Source organism: Protopterus annectens, chromosome 3.part0 (genome assembly GCF_019279795.1).
Source record: "Protopterus annectens isolate FY-2018-M chromosome 3.part0, PAN1.0, whole genome shotgun sequence".
Taxonomy (NCBI): domain Eukaryota; kingdom Metazoa; phylum Chordata; order Ceratodontiformes; family Protopteridae; genus Protopterus; species Protopterus annectens.
The window spans coordinates 250,909,116-250,923,845 of NC_056731.1; the positions used below are offsets into that span (position 1 = coordinate 250,909,116).

Consider the following 14,730-nt stretch of genomic DNA (forward strand, 5'->3'; position numbering starts at 1 on the left):
TATTGTCTTTTATATTTTCTGCTATTATGATTGAAGATTCTCTTGCAGTTAATATAAGTACTCCTCTCTTCCTTTGCCTCAGATATTCTGCTGAATAACCATCTTGAAAACCTTTCTTTATCAAATTTACATGTTCAGTTCTTTCCAAGTGTGTCTCCTGGAGCATAGCTATTTGCACTGTACATTTTTTAATATAGTTCAGTACTCTTTCTTTTTTGTATTTGTCTGTAAGACCATTAATGTTTAAAGACATTATAGAAAGAATCATATTCTTGAGGGATTATTATTCCCACCATTTATATATAGCAGCTTTTTTGTTAAATATCTGGTTCCAGCTTTTGTGTTACATGTATGCACCATTTGGCAGGTTAACCTTTTATACAATTGTCATCTCCATTTGAGCCTATGTCATATGTTGCAGAATTTTTTGTTTTATTGAAAACCCTCAAACATAAATATACATCCCCAATAACCTCCTACAACCTAACTTAATTATAACACACAAAACTATGTACATAATAAGAACAAGCTTTTGAAACTGATAGCCTCGCCCACATGCTAGACAACCAAAAAGAAGGGTCATTCATGCTAAGATGCATGATACAGCCTGTGCTTTTACGTGCTATCAGGTTTTGTCTTATCTTTATAGCTCTGCCAATTAAGAAAACACTTGAATGTTTTCAGTAAACATTTTCTCCAAGCCATTTCTCTTTATCAGATTTTTTTCTGCTGCATGCAAACCAGACACAAATTGCTAAGGATACTTTATTTGCCAGAAAAAAAGCCTTATAATAATCCATATTCTTTTCTGTTTATATGCTTTGTAGTAAACTTGTTACTGAATAAATCCTAGGGTCAACCAAATCATTTCCCTATGCAAGCATGAGAAGAAGCATAGTAATTTTTCTTTGTCATGCTCTCTTAACCAGACCTTTCTTGTCTCTCCCTTTTTGCCCACATTGCAGTGCCTACAGTTAACTTTCTCCTTACCTCTCCTCTCTGCAAAGTACTTCTCCAAAGATTAATGACATAATGTAGGGCATATGCTTTAGAGTCCCCTGCAAGTTTAACAAAGTCCACAAAAATCCAATATTGCTAAATCCTCTTGTTATGCCATGTTCACAAGTATAATTATTGCTTTGTAAACCCACATTTGTCTGTTTCCAAGTTACTGATTTTATCCTCCAAACATTAATAGCATAAAGCAAGGTATATGCTTTAAAGTTCACCACAAGTTTAACAAAGTCGAAGGAAGTCCAGTATCTTCAGATTTTCTTGTTCTGTCATGTTTCACAAATATAATTAGTACTTTTATCATCCCACAGTTGTCAATTTTGAAGTTACTAGCTTTAATCCTGTTCATCTCCATCTCCCATATCCTGTCTCTGTTTCATTTCCAATATATTACCAATTCTTCTAGCTGATTCTTATGGTTTCTTCCTTCTCTCAGCCAAATGAAACAGCGGAAAATATTTCACTGGCTCAGTCTCTCAGTAGTCCTTATCACAAGGAGAATACAAAGCATAACCTCCTGATTCACAGCTCACCCTTTGTTGGACATACTTTTGTATTTCCTCCAGAGCATGTACTTCATCAAAAAATTATTTGGTCCCTCTAGGGAAAACACTTTGAAGATGGCTGGGCACAGCATTTTGAATCTCACACCTGCTTTTCGACATTCCCTAAATAATGTAATATATTTACTCCTCTTCTGCCTGGTGTACAGTGAGTAATCATTCCTCTTCTGCCTGGTGTACAGTGAGTAATCATTTTCCACAAACACTCTGCTGTCTACCACTTTTAATATTTTGTCCTTCTGCCACAGTTTTGACAGAGTCAACTTCTTCTGCTGATAAGACTTCATCTTCAGTATTAATGGTCTAGGTTGTTTTCTAGTAACCAGATTTGGAACATACACATGATGTGCCCTTTCAATTAGCAGTTCCTATTGTGGAATAGCAGTCTGGTCGCTTATTTGTGCTTTCGTAAAATTAATACAGTCTGTTCCTTCCAGCTTCTCTGGTACAGCATAAAATCTCAGGTTTTCCCTTCATGCTGTATCCTCCAACTCTATTGTTTTTTGAAACATCTCTTCTTGTGCAGTCTCATATTCAGCCAGCCTTTTTTTGCATTTTACCCTCTGAGTTGTGTAGTTATCACCTTATCTAAATGTCTGTTTAAAGCTTCTTCCATTTTTTTCCAGATTTTTAATGTTTGTGTTGCTTATTCCAATTTTCTGGCACAGCAGCAAATCTCAGGTTTTCTCTGCGTTCTCTGTCCTCTAACTGTGCCATTTTTTGAAACAGCTCTTCTTGAGCAGTCTCATACTCAGCCAGCCTTTTCTTCATTTTGACCTATGATTCTCTAGTTTTATCACTTCATCTGAATAGCTGTTTAAAGCCTCTTCCATTTTTGTTCTTCCTTTTGGTACTTGAATTGATATACTACTTAAGTGCTTTATTTATTCTAAAAAGCTCTGAGTACATTTGACTTATTTTTTTCCCTTAAATTAGTGGAAGGCATCTCTTGTACCAAAGCTGGAGCTTGAACTGCTTTTTGCTGAACAGCAGCAGGATTCTTTCCAGTCATTATTTTATCCTCACCTTTTCTATCTGATTTTCTTTCGGGCTCTCTAAGTTTCTTTTTCTGGCAAACAGGCAGTGTACTTACTAGCCAATAACTGAATGTTACTAAAATAGGCAAAATTACTGGCCGTTATCTATCAGTTTCTTTTTTCACACTGGATGATCTGAAGTGAAGCAGCTGATCAGTGTGCAGAAATCTTGGAGAATCCCAAAGATGCTTTAAAATTGATCATCAACCATATTATACCAAGCTCCAATATAAAGGCCAAAGAAAGACTTTTTGGGTCATCACTAAACAATCTAGTATACCCTAGCCAAACTACCACACCCTCTCCTTCTACTCCACTGACTCAGTGCCATCTCAATTCAACTCCTTATTAATACAGACAGTATGTATATCTGATTAATATTAATAACAATTCACCTTTCTTCCCCATCCTGTCTTAACCAGTCACATTCTTTCTTGTTCCTCCTGGTCTCCACCTCTAGTATAAGAAAACATGTACTATAACAAAAAAAAGCCCTCTTTGGTTGTTGACCACCTTCCAACAGCATATCTGAAAGTAGTAGTTGATGCCATGGCCTTCTTTGTATCCATATTGATAAACCTATCCATATCTGAGAGATATGACCATTTCATCTGAAAAAATACTATACAATACCACTTCACTGACGTGGCACATTATTCAAGTTTTCCATATACAGATCTATTGTCATGTATCCCCTCTGTCGAAAGTAGTTAAAATAGTAGACCAATGCACCAAAAGATCTCTCCTTTGCAGTGTCGGCAAACAGTCTTGTTTTGCCACTTTTAGTAACCAAAATTAAAAAGTTGAAGTTTAAGTAATACAATGGTTTACTAACAAACAAAGTTGGAGGACAAACTTTCAAGACTATTAGGTCTATTCATCAGGTGTGATGTAATTAATAAATGTGACCATTTTATATATATGAATGTAATAATATAAAGATGTAGAGGATACCCTAACACAGATATGCAGAAATATTAAGTCTACACATCAGTTGGTTATCCTGACACGGTTATGCAGACTGCAAAAGTTTCACAAGATAGTCCTGATTCTTAATGTCCTTTGCTGAGATATTTACTGATGTAGATAAAGTGATAATGTACATCTCCTTGGAAACAAATGTTCATAAGAGTAATATACAAAGTTACAAATGCCAGCTTGATTTAAATTAAATGTGGTAGTTAGACATAAATCATTTAAGTCTCTATTGCAGTGTGTGTGATGCTTCTTAATTTTCATGCCCTTGTAATCTTAAGTTCTTTTTACTACACTGACCATGAGATCCTTAATGCTGTGTTTACTTTTACAGACATACACTGCCATTAGAGCACCTGTGTTTATTGTTCACAGTAAATCTGGGCAGGATTCACAGAAAAAAAGATTTATGTCTGAATATCACATTTAATTCGTAGTCCAATGTTGTATGGCTCATTTCATATTTTAATTGCAAAACAATTTTTAAGGATAATTTATCTTTTGATCTGATCTGTAAGCATCCGATCAAAGCACATTTCATTATCAGAAGTACTGTCTGCTACAAAGAGCAATCTGATTTAAACACTTCCTTATTAGGTGAGGAAGATTTCCTTGTCTGAATCAGGATAATTTATTGCTATGTATCTTTATTTTATTACACTGCATGTCCATGTCGAATGAACTGACTGATGTTTATCTTTTAGTTTATTTTCTGAGTCAGGTTATCCACTGATGCACTGCTTTGTTTTATTGTACATCTGCATGACTATAAAATGAGCTATTTTTCATAATACTAGGCTAACTGCCTTTATGGACCATTTTAAGCCTAGCCAATTACCGCACGTGAGAATCAAACCCTGCATCTTGTGTTTGTAAGGTAAACACCTTAACCATTATTAGTCCTTGCATTGACTCTTTGACAGCTTTCCTGCTGTTTTTTTCTCCCAGAATTAATTTTGTGAGAAGGTGTTTCTCACAGGAATTTAATGTGCTGCTTATTAATTTCTGTGTTTATGGGACTGCGTATGTGACTGTAATTGTGCTACTTGTGAACACTGTTTGACAACTTACCTTCCAAATGACTCAATCCCATGAAACGTACAGCATTTGAAGCATCTTCGTTGGTCACAGTATGGATACTTACCCCACTCCTGCAGTATCTAGAAAGAAAAAGCAGCTTACCAAAGAGCCCTTACAAATTCTGTGGGCTCAACCAGTGGCGGACAACTCTGCAGTGGCAGTTCGTTATTCTTCAGACCATTCACTTACCTCTCTGGCTTCCTCTAGTGTAGTCCTTTCAGCCACAATGAACAGAGTTCATCCACATCCTCTTTGGCTGTTCCAGTGTCCAATCCAGGCATTTGAGAACCATCTATTCAGGGTCAGGGGCACATTCCAGGTGATGCTTCATGATGTAGCCAGGAAAGATATCCCTTGGTGGGGAGTAAGTACCTTCTGTAGGTTGGCTATCAACTATACATGTAACAAAAAAGTAAAAGATTAAACTTCATTCATCTGAAGACATGATGTCTATTAGAAAAGATCACTGAAGTTGTCAATTTTCATGTTATCCTCAATAGATGGGTTCAGTACGAATCCCTCGGGACTGACTCGGCCGCTTTCTAAAGCTCGTGCGCACCAAAAACTCCTGAGCTTCCCCCTTTACCCATAATGCACCTGACTGAATGCCTCGTGGCAGAAGGGGTCCACAAAACCTCATATCTCATTTGCTGCCACAAGTGAGGGACTGCTCTGTGGGTACTCAGGCAATTAGTTTTGTGTGACAAATATAAGTAAATTTAATCTCTCTCTGTTTCAGTATTTTTCTCCCATTTACATTGCCCCTTTTTATCGTTCCCTTTCCTCTCTTTTCCTTTCAGTCTCTCACATTTGCATGGGACCATGGGATGCTCTTTCTTTCTTTGTGTGTGTGTGTGTGTATATATATATATATATATATATATATATATATATATATATATATATATATATATATATAGGGTTGCCACCTTTTCAAATGCCCATTTTTAGTACAAACATCAGATTTTGCAGGGAGAAACATACCTACCACCAGTACTTCACTTTTTGGCCTAAATAAAAGCTTATTCTTTAGCATTTTAGTTGCTTATTCCGTTTCTTTAACATTTAGGTGTTTCAGATAAAGAATAACTGTTTTATGCAACTATTACATAAAATATAGGAAATAATTTTATCCTAAAATCTCAGGACATTTGCCATTTTTTCAATTTTTTTGCAGGACACAACTGCTCAAAGAGGGACTATCCCTTGCAAAGTGAGACAGGTATATATGTAGATATATATATATATATATATATATATATATACATATGTATATATACATATATATATATATATATATATACATACACACACACACACACACACACACACACACACACACACAAACACACACACATATACACATATACATACAGTGGATATAAAAAGTTTACACACCCCCCTGTTAAAATGCCAGGTTTTTGTGATATAAAAAATTGAGACCACAAAAAATTATTTCAAAACTTTTCCCACCTTTAATGTGACCTATAACCTGTACAACTGAAAACAAACAAATCTGTTGGGGGGAAAAAATATAAAAAATAAAAAAGGTACAATACGCTGATTGCATAAGTATGCACACCCTTAAACTAATATTTTGTTGTGTGTGTACACCCTTAAACTAATACTTTGTTGAAGCATCTTTTGATTTAATTACAGCATTCAGTTTTCAATTGAATTGAACAGGTTATAGGTCACATTAAAGGTGGGAAAAGTTTTGAAATAATTTATTGTGGTCTCATTTTTTTGTATCACAAAACCTGGCATTTTAACAGGGGTGTGTAAACTTTTTATATCTACTGTATATTGGGGATCTGCAAGCTGATAAACCACCTGTTTTGAATGTGAATTTACCTCTTAAGCCAGTCCTTAAAGGGTGTAGGCTGCACAGATGATCATGATTGGTTAAAATATCTCTTTAAGTGGCTATGTCATAATTCAGCCTTCAAAGCCAGCCGCTGATGGGTGTCAGCAATTTAACAGATTGTGACTGGATATCATGTTTTTAAACGGTTTTACTCACTGAGCATGAGTAGATCTGATGAAGGGTTAGTGTTAACCTGAAAGTGTTAATCTTCTTTTTATTGTTTCTGTGTTTTATTAAAGTTTATGACCTTCACCATGGTGATCAAACAGTTTTTTTTTCTCTACGCTTCATTTATTCCACAGTATCAGTCTTTGGTGGCTGTTTTTGTAACATTTTTTCTATGCGCACATATATAAATTTTCACTTTACTTCCATAATGTGTTTTCAACTTTTCTTTTCAGGATGGCAGAAAAGTCCACAGGTTTTAAAAATGCATAGCTTATTTGCACAAGCTGCCTAACTCTGACGCACATGAGAAATGCATTTATTGTTTGGGCCCATTGCATCTGTACAGCATCTGTACAATCCGTGAAGCCTCTGGCCAAAGTGCCATTACTTAAAGTAGAAATAAATTGATATTAAAAGGATTACTTCCACCTTCAACAGTAGATAACCCCTTTCTGTGCCTGGAAAATCATCTGCTTCTTCATCTTCCTCAAAGAAGTCATCTGACAAAAGGACAAACCAAAGGACAAAGGTAAAGACAAGGATAAAGACAAGACCACAACTTTGAGGAAGAGGTCCCCGGATCAAACACTTTGGCTCCTGGTCCAAAAATTCTAAAACCCTCATAGTTCTAGGATCCCATACTCCAGTAAGGTTTTCTCTGCAGCCAGTCTATCCCAGGCTCCGTTCTCCAATATTTAAAAATAGACCATATCACCAATCCTGGCCACCTTCCTCTTCCTCGTCCATTAGGTCAGCCATGTCTTTCAGAAACCTCACTGAAGCAGATGTGTAGAAGATGATGACGAAATTTTTTCAGATCCAAATCAGTAGGGGTTCTCCCTGCCCCAGCTGCAGTTGGATTTGGAAACATTGTTTCTTCCCCACATTCTCTTATGATCCAGCCCCTTAGATCAGAGTCTTGAGATCCGGCCTTCCCCTAGGGCAGATCTGCACTGGAGCCAAGAGTGCATTATTCCTCAACTCTGATGAGTTTGGCTCTGACAGCATTGGACCCTTCCAAACCTCAGAACCAAATAGTTGGGAGTTGCCTCCAACAGAGCAGTATTGGATCTGAAGTTGTCAGACCCATTCCTTCCACTTGGAGCTTTGGTGTGTGACAGTTTGAGTCTGACATCGGCTTCTGATCGTAGCTGAACGGCATACAGAGTTGAACCATCCTCAGGGGTTTCAGCTGCTAAGCAAGGCTCCCTAGATCTGTGTCAAGCACAGCATTTGTGGCTTTCAAGAAGGTACTCTCTCAGTCCAGAGAGAAGATTACCCCATGAAAATTGGATTCATGTCAGCTTCCAAGTCCTCCCCTGAACAGCCCATAGAGGAGTTATTCAGGAAACACAACTGCAAAAGGAGGTACTTGCATTCCCCTGAGGAATTCTCTACCACTGACACTGACTTTGATGAACGAGAATTTTCCCCAGATCCCCTATTGAGGCCATCTTGTTAGGAGAAATACTCAATTTTTTTAGACAGAAAGGGGAATGGTCTTCTGAAGAACTTTCTCCTGGGGGAAGTCCATCTTCTTTGAAGCTTTTGATTCTGGCCCATCTCTGTCTTGGGTAGTTCCACCCGCTGATGAGATGGTAGATCTCTGAGTAGGCATGGGAGGAACTGGACACTGCTGAGCCTATCCACCAAAAAACGTACAAGTTCCTTGTTGCTCCTAAAGACCATCCTCATTGGAGCAAGGATCCAGTGGTTGATTCAGTGATGCTGGCAGCAGCCACTAAGAAGGAACTAGTGGAGGAGAGTTCCTCTGTCAACCAACCAAACAGGGAGTCTTGTGCACTGGACAGATTTGGGAAGTGTGTTTACACCTCATCTACCTTTTCAGTTTGAGACTTGAATTACTTTGGCACATGTTTCCAGAAGGATCTGACCAATGCAATCTCCAAATTTCTCCCAGGGACCTTGTCTGCTGATCAACAGAAATCCATTGATTGCCATGGACGGTGCGTCTAGAGCAGCTGGCACAGGCATATCCATCAGGAGACATGCTTGGATGTGGCTATATGACTTTGCAGAACATTTCAAGATATCCTTTGTAAACACCACTTATGATGGATCAATACTCTTTAGGAGTGCAAAAAATGGTAAGTTCCTTTCTGCTGTAGGGATCAACCCCCCCCCCCAGAGGACTTTCTCCAGAAACCAAAAAGGAGGTCAGAGAATGTAGTTTCGCAAAATCACACGGATATCCTTTGGACACTTCCAAAGACATAGCCCCCCATGGCAGACGGGGGATTCTTATAGTGGACATCACTGTAGGGGCAAAGGTAGTCCACAAAATCAAGGCTTCAGGGGACCATTCTTTGAGAAGCTTTTCCAGAGCTCCTGAAGAGTTGCCCTACTGCCACACTCTAGAGGCAATTAGAGGCACTGATCCTTGCATCCAGCAACCTGGAGTTCTGTCAGTCAAGACAAATGGTTGCAGAAGATCATCACCAGAGGCTATTTCATTCCTTTCCACACTGCCCCAATAGCTCCAAAAAGACTTCCTGATGTCACTTCAGAAAAAGAAGCTCTTAAACAACCATATCATCCAGAAGGTTCCACCAGACCAGAGAGGATCCAGAGTTTACTCAAGGTTTTTTTGGGTGCTAAAGAAAAATGAGACCTAAGGCAATTCTGGACCTAAGTCACTTGAACAAATTTGTAAAAAAGACCAAATTCCGAATGGTCATGGTACAGTCTATTCTCCCTAAGCTTAGAAAAAAAAAATCTGGATTTGCTTAATAGATCTTCAGGATGCCATCTACCACATAACAGTGGACAGATGCTTCAGGAAGTGTCTTTGCTTCTAGCTGGGAGCCAGTTATTTTCATTTCAGAGCTGTGCCTTCTGGTCTTACCACAAACTCCACCCCCAAGTATTTACAAAATGTATGGCAGTAGTAGCAGCTCATATTCAACTGCAGGGGGTCTGGGTGTTCCCTTATTTGGACTACTGGCTCATCACCACCTATACCACAGATTCTGTAATTCAAGCCAGAGATTCCTTGCTCCATATATATGTGCAGCCCTGGGGAAGCCCAATGAACCTAGAAAAATCCAAGCTTCATCCAGCTCAGTTCTTAGAGTTCACCGGAGTACTGTTGGACTCCAAACTTCAAATATCAAAACTTCCCCAAATAAGAATGATATCATGAATACTATCACTTCACCAACAAGCTCTAGCTGTCTTGTCCCATCAGAAGCCACCAGCAAAAAGAATTCTTTGAGTCGTGGGTTCCATGGCAGCTTTTGTCACAGTAGCTCCCTTGGCAAGATACTATATGTGGGTGCTTCAGTGGACTCTGGCAGTTCAGTGGTCAGTGAGAAAACAGACGTCTTTTCAAGCATCCCTAATGAAGATTTGGAGGGCACACATACAGTGATTGTTGCAATCTCCACATGAATTACAAGGATATCCATTCATTCTGCTGTCACCCTAAGCCAATGTGACCCCATTTGGGATGGGTGTTGTTACCTGGAAGTACAGTCCAAGGTACATAGTTCCAGTCAGTAGCCAGTCTACACATCAGTATACTGGAGTTGAGAGCAGTTCTCCTAATAGTGCAGCCTTTCAGGACTTTCTCACCTTGGATGTGATATCTATCCAGACAGAGAACATGGCAGTTGTTTAGTACATCAGTAAACAGGGAGGAACAAGATCTTATCCATTATGTTGAGAGGCCATGAGAGTATGGAAATGGGAGATATCTTCTCACTGCTTTCTCATAGCAATGAATATTCTGGTAAAATCCAGTGTTCTAGCAGACAGGTTGAGCAGGTCTATCCATAGCCCGCATCCAGTGGTCACAGAGTGAATCTTTAGCTGTTGGGCCGAACTTGCTGCAGTCTATTTGCATTGCCCCACAACACCAAGTGAAGCAAGTTCTTCACTACGATCTGTCCAGAGGTGGAGTCACCAAGAGATGCTCTGACCTACAGATGTCCCCTGGACTCCTTTATACCTTTCCTGCAACACCTTTGATCCACACATTTCTACAGAAAAGCATTGGCGGAGACCACTGTCATCCTCCTAGCCCCCTACTGGCCTTGATAAGTGTGATTTCTCTTACTCTTGCCTCATCTACTATACCTACTCTGGGTCCTGGGATAAGATCTAGATCTACTGTGTAACCTATCAGGGTTGCCTCACTCAGATATTCAATCCCGTAGGTTGACTGCATGGTTTCTCCAATTCCTAAGACGGTTAGACAGTCCAGGTTTTCTTCGTCGGTTATTCATATCCTAACTTCTTCCCAGGAACCTTCTACACATAAGTTTATAAAAGCAAATGGAAATGATTCTCTTTTTGGTCAATTGAAAGTAATCTTGATCTTTTTCATCCCCTTTTGGTAATTTTGGATTTTATTGCCCATCCTTTTTTTCAAAACAGAGCTAGCTGTTCCACTGTCAAGGTACAATTAGCAGCCATACCTATGTATATAGCAGTTCTTAGACTATGTAAAGCTTTTCTCAGTGGAATTTTTCTGCAACTACCTCCACTTAGAGATCCGTTCCTCCCTGGGATATTACTATTTGACTGCTCCTTTTGAACTTCCTGCTAAAACTGATCTAAATTTTTATCAAGGAAAAAATTATTCTTGATTGTGTTTACTTCTGCCAGGAGGATTTATGAACTTCATGACTTCTCTTCAAAATCTGCCTATGTAGTCTTGCACACACAGAGAATACATCTTAAAACCAATCCCTCTTTTCTTCCAAAGGTGGATTCTGAGTCTTCTATGAATCAGTCCATAAATGTTCCTGTGTTCTTCCCAAATTTTTCAGATAAGGTTGATTTTACTTGCTGGAAGCTCACTGTCCATTAAGTTTTTACTTACATTAGATGAAACCCTTAAGAAAAACTGATCAGTTGTCCATTTCCTTCTCTTCTACCAAGTTAGGAAAAAGGAATTTCTAAAGTTACTCTCTTCCATTGACTGTCTCTGTGCATATTATGTGTCTGCCTAAAAAGAGGTTTGTCATTGCCTATAAATCAAAAGGCTCATTCTACTAGATTTGTGGTTTCGTTTACAGCCTTCTTTTCTAGAGTGTCCCCTGATGATGTCTGTCCTGCTGCTACATGGTCCAATATTCATGCCTTTATTTCTTACTATAAATTGGACATACAATCCAGTTCAAGAGCTTCCTTTGGTTCAGCTGTACTATGAAATATCCTTTGTTAGAACCACGTAAGTGTTACAGTAGCTGGAGTCTCTTTCCCATATGTTGAGGAACGGATGGTAAAGACATCGGATACAAAAATTCTGTACTCACTATAACAATAGAGCTGTATTGCCTTTTTCCGTACTTCAACTACCTACCTCCTTCCCCCTTCCTTTTAGATTACAGTGCTTCACAGTATTACACATGGATGAATCTGGCTGACTTAGCCTTGACTCCTTAAGGTTGTTTTTTTTTATTATTTATTTTTATGTGTGTATGTCAGCTGGGTTCTTTTTACTTGTATTCCTGTTGTTTTCTTTTCCTTCTTGCTGGCAAACTCAAGTCTGAGGTAGCTCATTTTATACACTGGGATTATTGATGAGGGGAAAACCTGAGCACCAGATGCAAAGCTTGGAACTGGCTGAAGTCAGATCCATCTTGGATCCGAGACCCATATGTTGAAGAAGGACAGAAACAGACAACACATATATATTGGTATGGTGAGTACATAACTTTATTTTTTTTTTATACACTGTGTATAAATCTGTAATATGTATCATTTGGGTCTTTTCTCACTGGACCTCAGGTGAAAGGGGACTCTGTGTCCAGTCGGACTTTCCTGGTCAACAAATGCAATAAATAAATATATAAATGCTGCCACTAGCAACCCTGATTGTCAACCTTCAGTTCCCAAAAAAAGCAAATAGGATTTATAAAGTTTCTCAGACTAAAAAGAATTTGTTTTCTCTCCTAAGGTCTAATCCTGCAGCCATATCCACATCTTCGCTAGCTAGAAACAGGCTCTTGGCCAAGGTGACCATTTTGATACAGGACCTAAACCGGGACACTTAAGCTGTAGCCTATTTATTGGCATACAGCCCTACACTAATCCCTGTGCCCTACATGCAGAGCATGCCTTGCAGAAAACCACAATTTTATGAAAAGCGGACCAAAAATATGAGATCAAACTTTGGACATTCTACGAAAATCTGTACAGTTGAGAGGTATGACTATGCTTGTAAGCTTACCTCTACAGAGATGCAGACAGCAACACAAAAACAAAATGTCTTCTTGTCTTTAAAGTTCGCAGGCAGAAAGGAAGAACAAGACATCTGTGCGACAATGCACGCACAGATGTGACACGACAGGTGTGTGTGTGACTGGACTGTTCTTAAAGAAGAATGTCCCTAAAAACAAAAACAGTACTTTTTTTTTATGGTACATGAGGACCATTCAGACTAAACGGTCTAAACTGGGACATTTCTGCATCCTGAAGACAACGTGCAGGATTCCAGGACAGAAACTTCCAGACTGGGACTGTCCCAGAAAAAAAGGGATGGTTGGTCACCTTGCTCTTGGCATCTTCAGTCCTCCTCCTGTGGACAAAGAAGGAAAAGTATTGCACAGATTTGGTGCAAAATACTTTCTTCTTCCAATTTGGCATATATAATTCTTAACTATAAGACTCATATGAGGAAGTTTGTGGGGTTTTTTGTACAGTTTGAGAGAATTATATGTCACACTTCCGTATAAAGGTAGTGCCATTCTGAATTCCATTGTTTTCTGACATTTCTCAAGTGTCTAAACATACCTTAAAAAGTGTGTATAATCGTGTAGGTCCTGTGTTTAGGGCCACTTCTACTGCTACAGTATTGAAAAGATCGAAGAGATGTGCCTGGGTACTTAAAAGCTTTCTGATGCGGTAAAGTCTGAAATTTTAAATTCAGCTTTAGATAAGGAGATTTTGTTTGGCCCATCTGCCACTCAGGTCTTTAAACAATCTGATGAGACAGGGAAATTAATACAAGGAATTTTTCAAGATTTTTCAGTCCTCCCCCTTACTAATCACTCAGATCCCATCTAAGAAACAAAACCAACAATTCATGCTTTCTCAAGACAAACAGGGAACAAAAAAGAGATTGCATGAGGGGAATAACAATGAAAAATAATCTTTTCCTAATAAGGGAAAGTCTACTACTTCAGAATGACTCTACCAGTATTCTTTCACCCCACCTCAACCCCTCCTGCCCCATCTCTTCATCTGTTTTGTGTATATTTCCCTTTGGCAACAGATTGTTTCAGACTCTTGGGTATTAAAAGTGGTTCAGGCGGGAATACAGTTGGCAACGGATACAAATAACTCCTTTAGAGGGACCTTCTTCCCACCCTACAAACCAAAACATGATTTTTTTCTCAGGTTCTTCAGGACTTAAATTAGGAGTCAAATAACCGGCACCTTTAAATCAAAGAGGAAAAGGTTTCTATTCCAGAATGTTTCTGGTACCAAAGAGTCTACTTGCAAACCAATTCTAAAGCATTCCTTTCTAAATTTATATGTGAAAGTTCCAAAATTTGAGGTGTTGATGCTTCCAAGTCTGTTACCTCTCATTCACCAAGGAAGCTATATGGTAACATTAGATCTAAAATAATGTATACCATTGCATTGACATAGCCAAAGGCTTCAAAAAATATCTCAGATTTTCTGTGTAGAGGTTCATGTTTTCTGCATTGCCCTTCAGGTTATCTACAGCTCCCAGGTTGTTTACAAAGTATCAACTTTTAATCATAGCTCATTGAAGACTGAATGGCATTCTTATATTTCCTTATTTAGACAGATCATATGTCAAGAGTTATTACATTGGATTTACTTCTCTTCCGACCATCTGGAGTTCCAAATAAATCTTCAAAAATTCTCCTTGACCCTGTCACACAGGATTGTCTTTCTATGCTGTCTCACAGACCTTGCAGAAAAAAAACTTTTTTTTGACACAAGAAAAGGTAGATTTTATCTGCAAACTTTCGTGAGTTTCCCAAATCAGTCACAACCTTCAACCTGAGAGTATCTCAGGATTCTG

General features: G+C 38.6%; 1 protein-coding gene across 1 annotated transcript in view; it reads left to right on the forward strand.

The window, feature by feature from the left end:
* The window catches only part of ULK4 (unc-51 like kinase 4), a 4,087,308-nt gene that overhangs the window by 3,559,841 nt on the left and 512,737 nt on the right, over positions 1-14,730 (forward strand). The gene's annotated exons all lie outside the window — the stretch shown is intronic.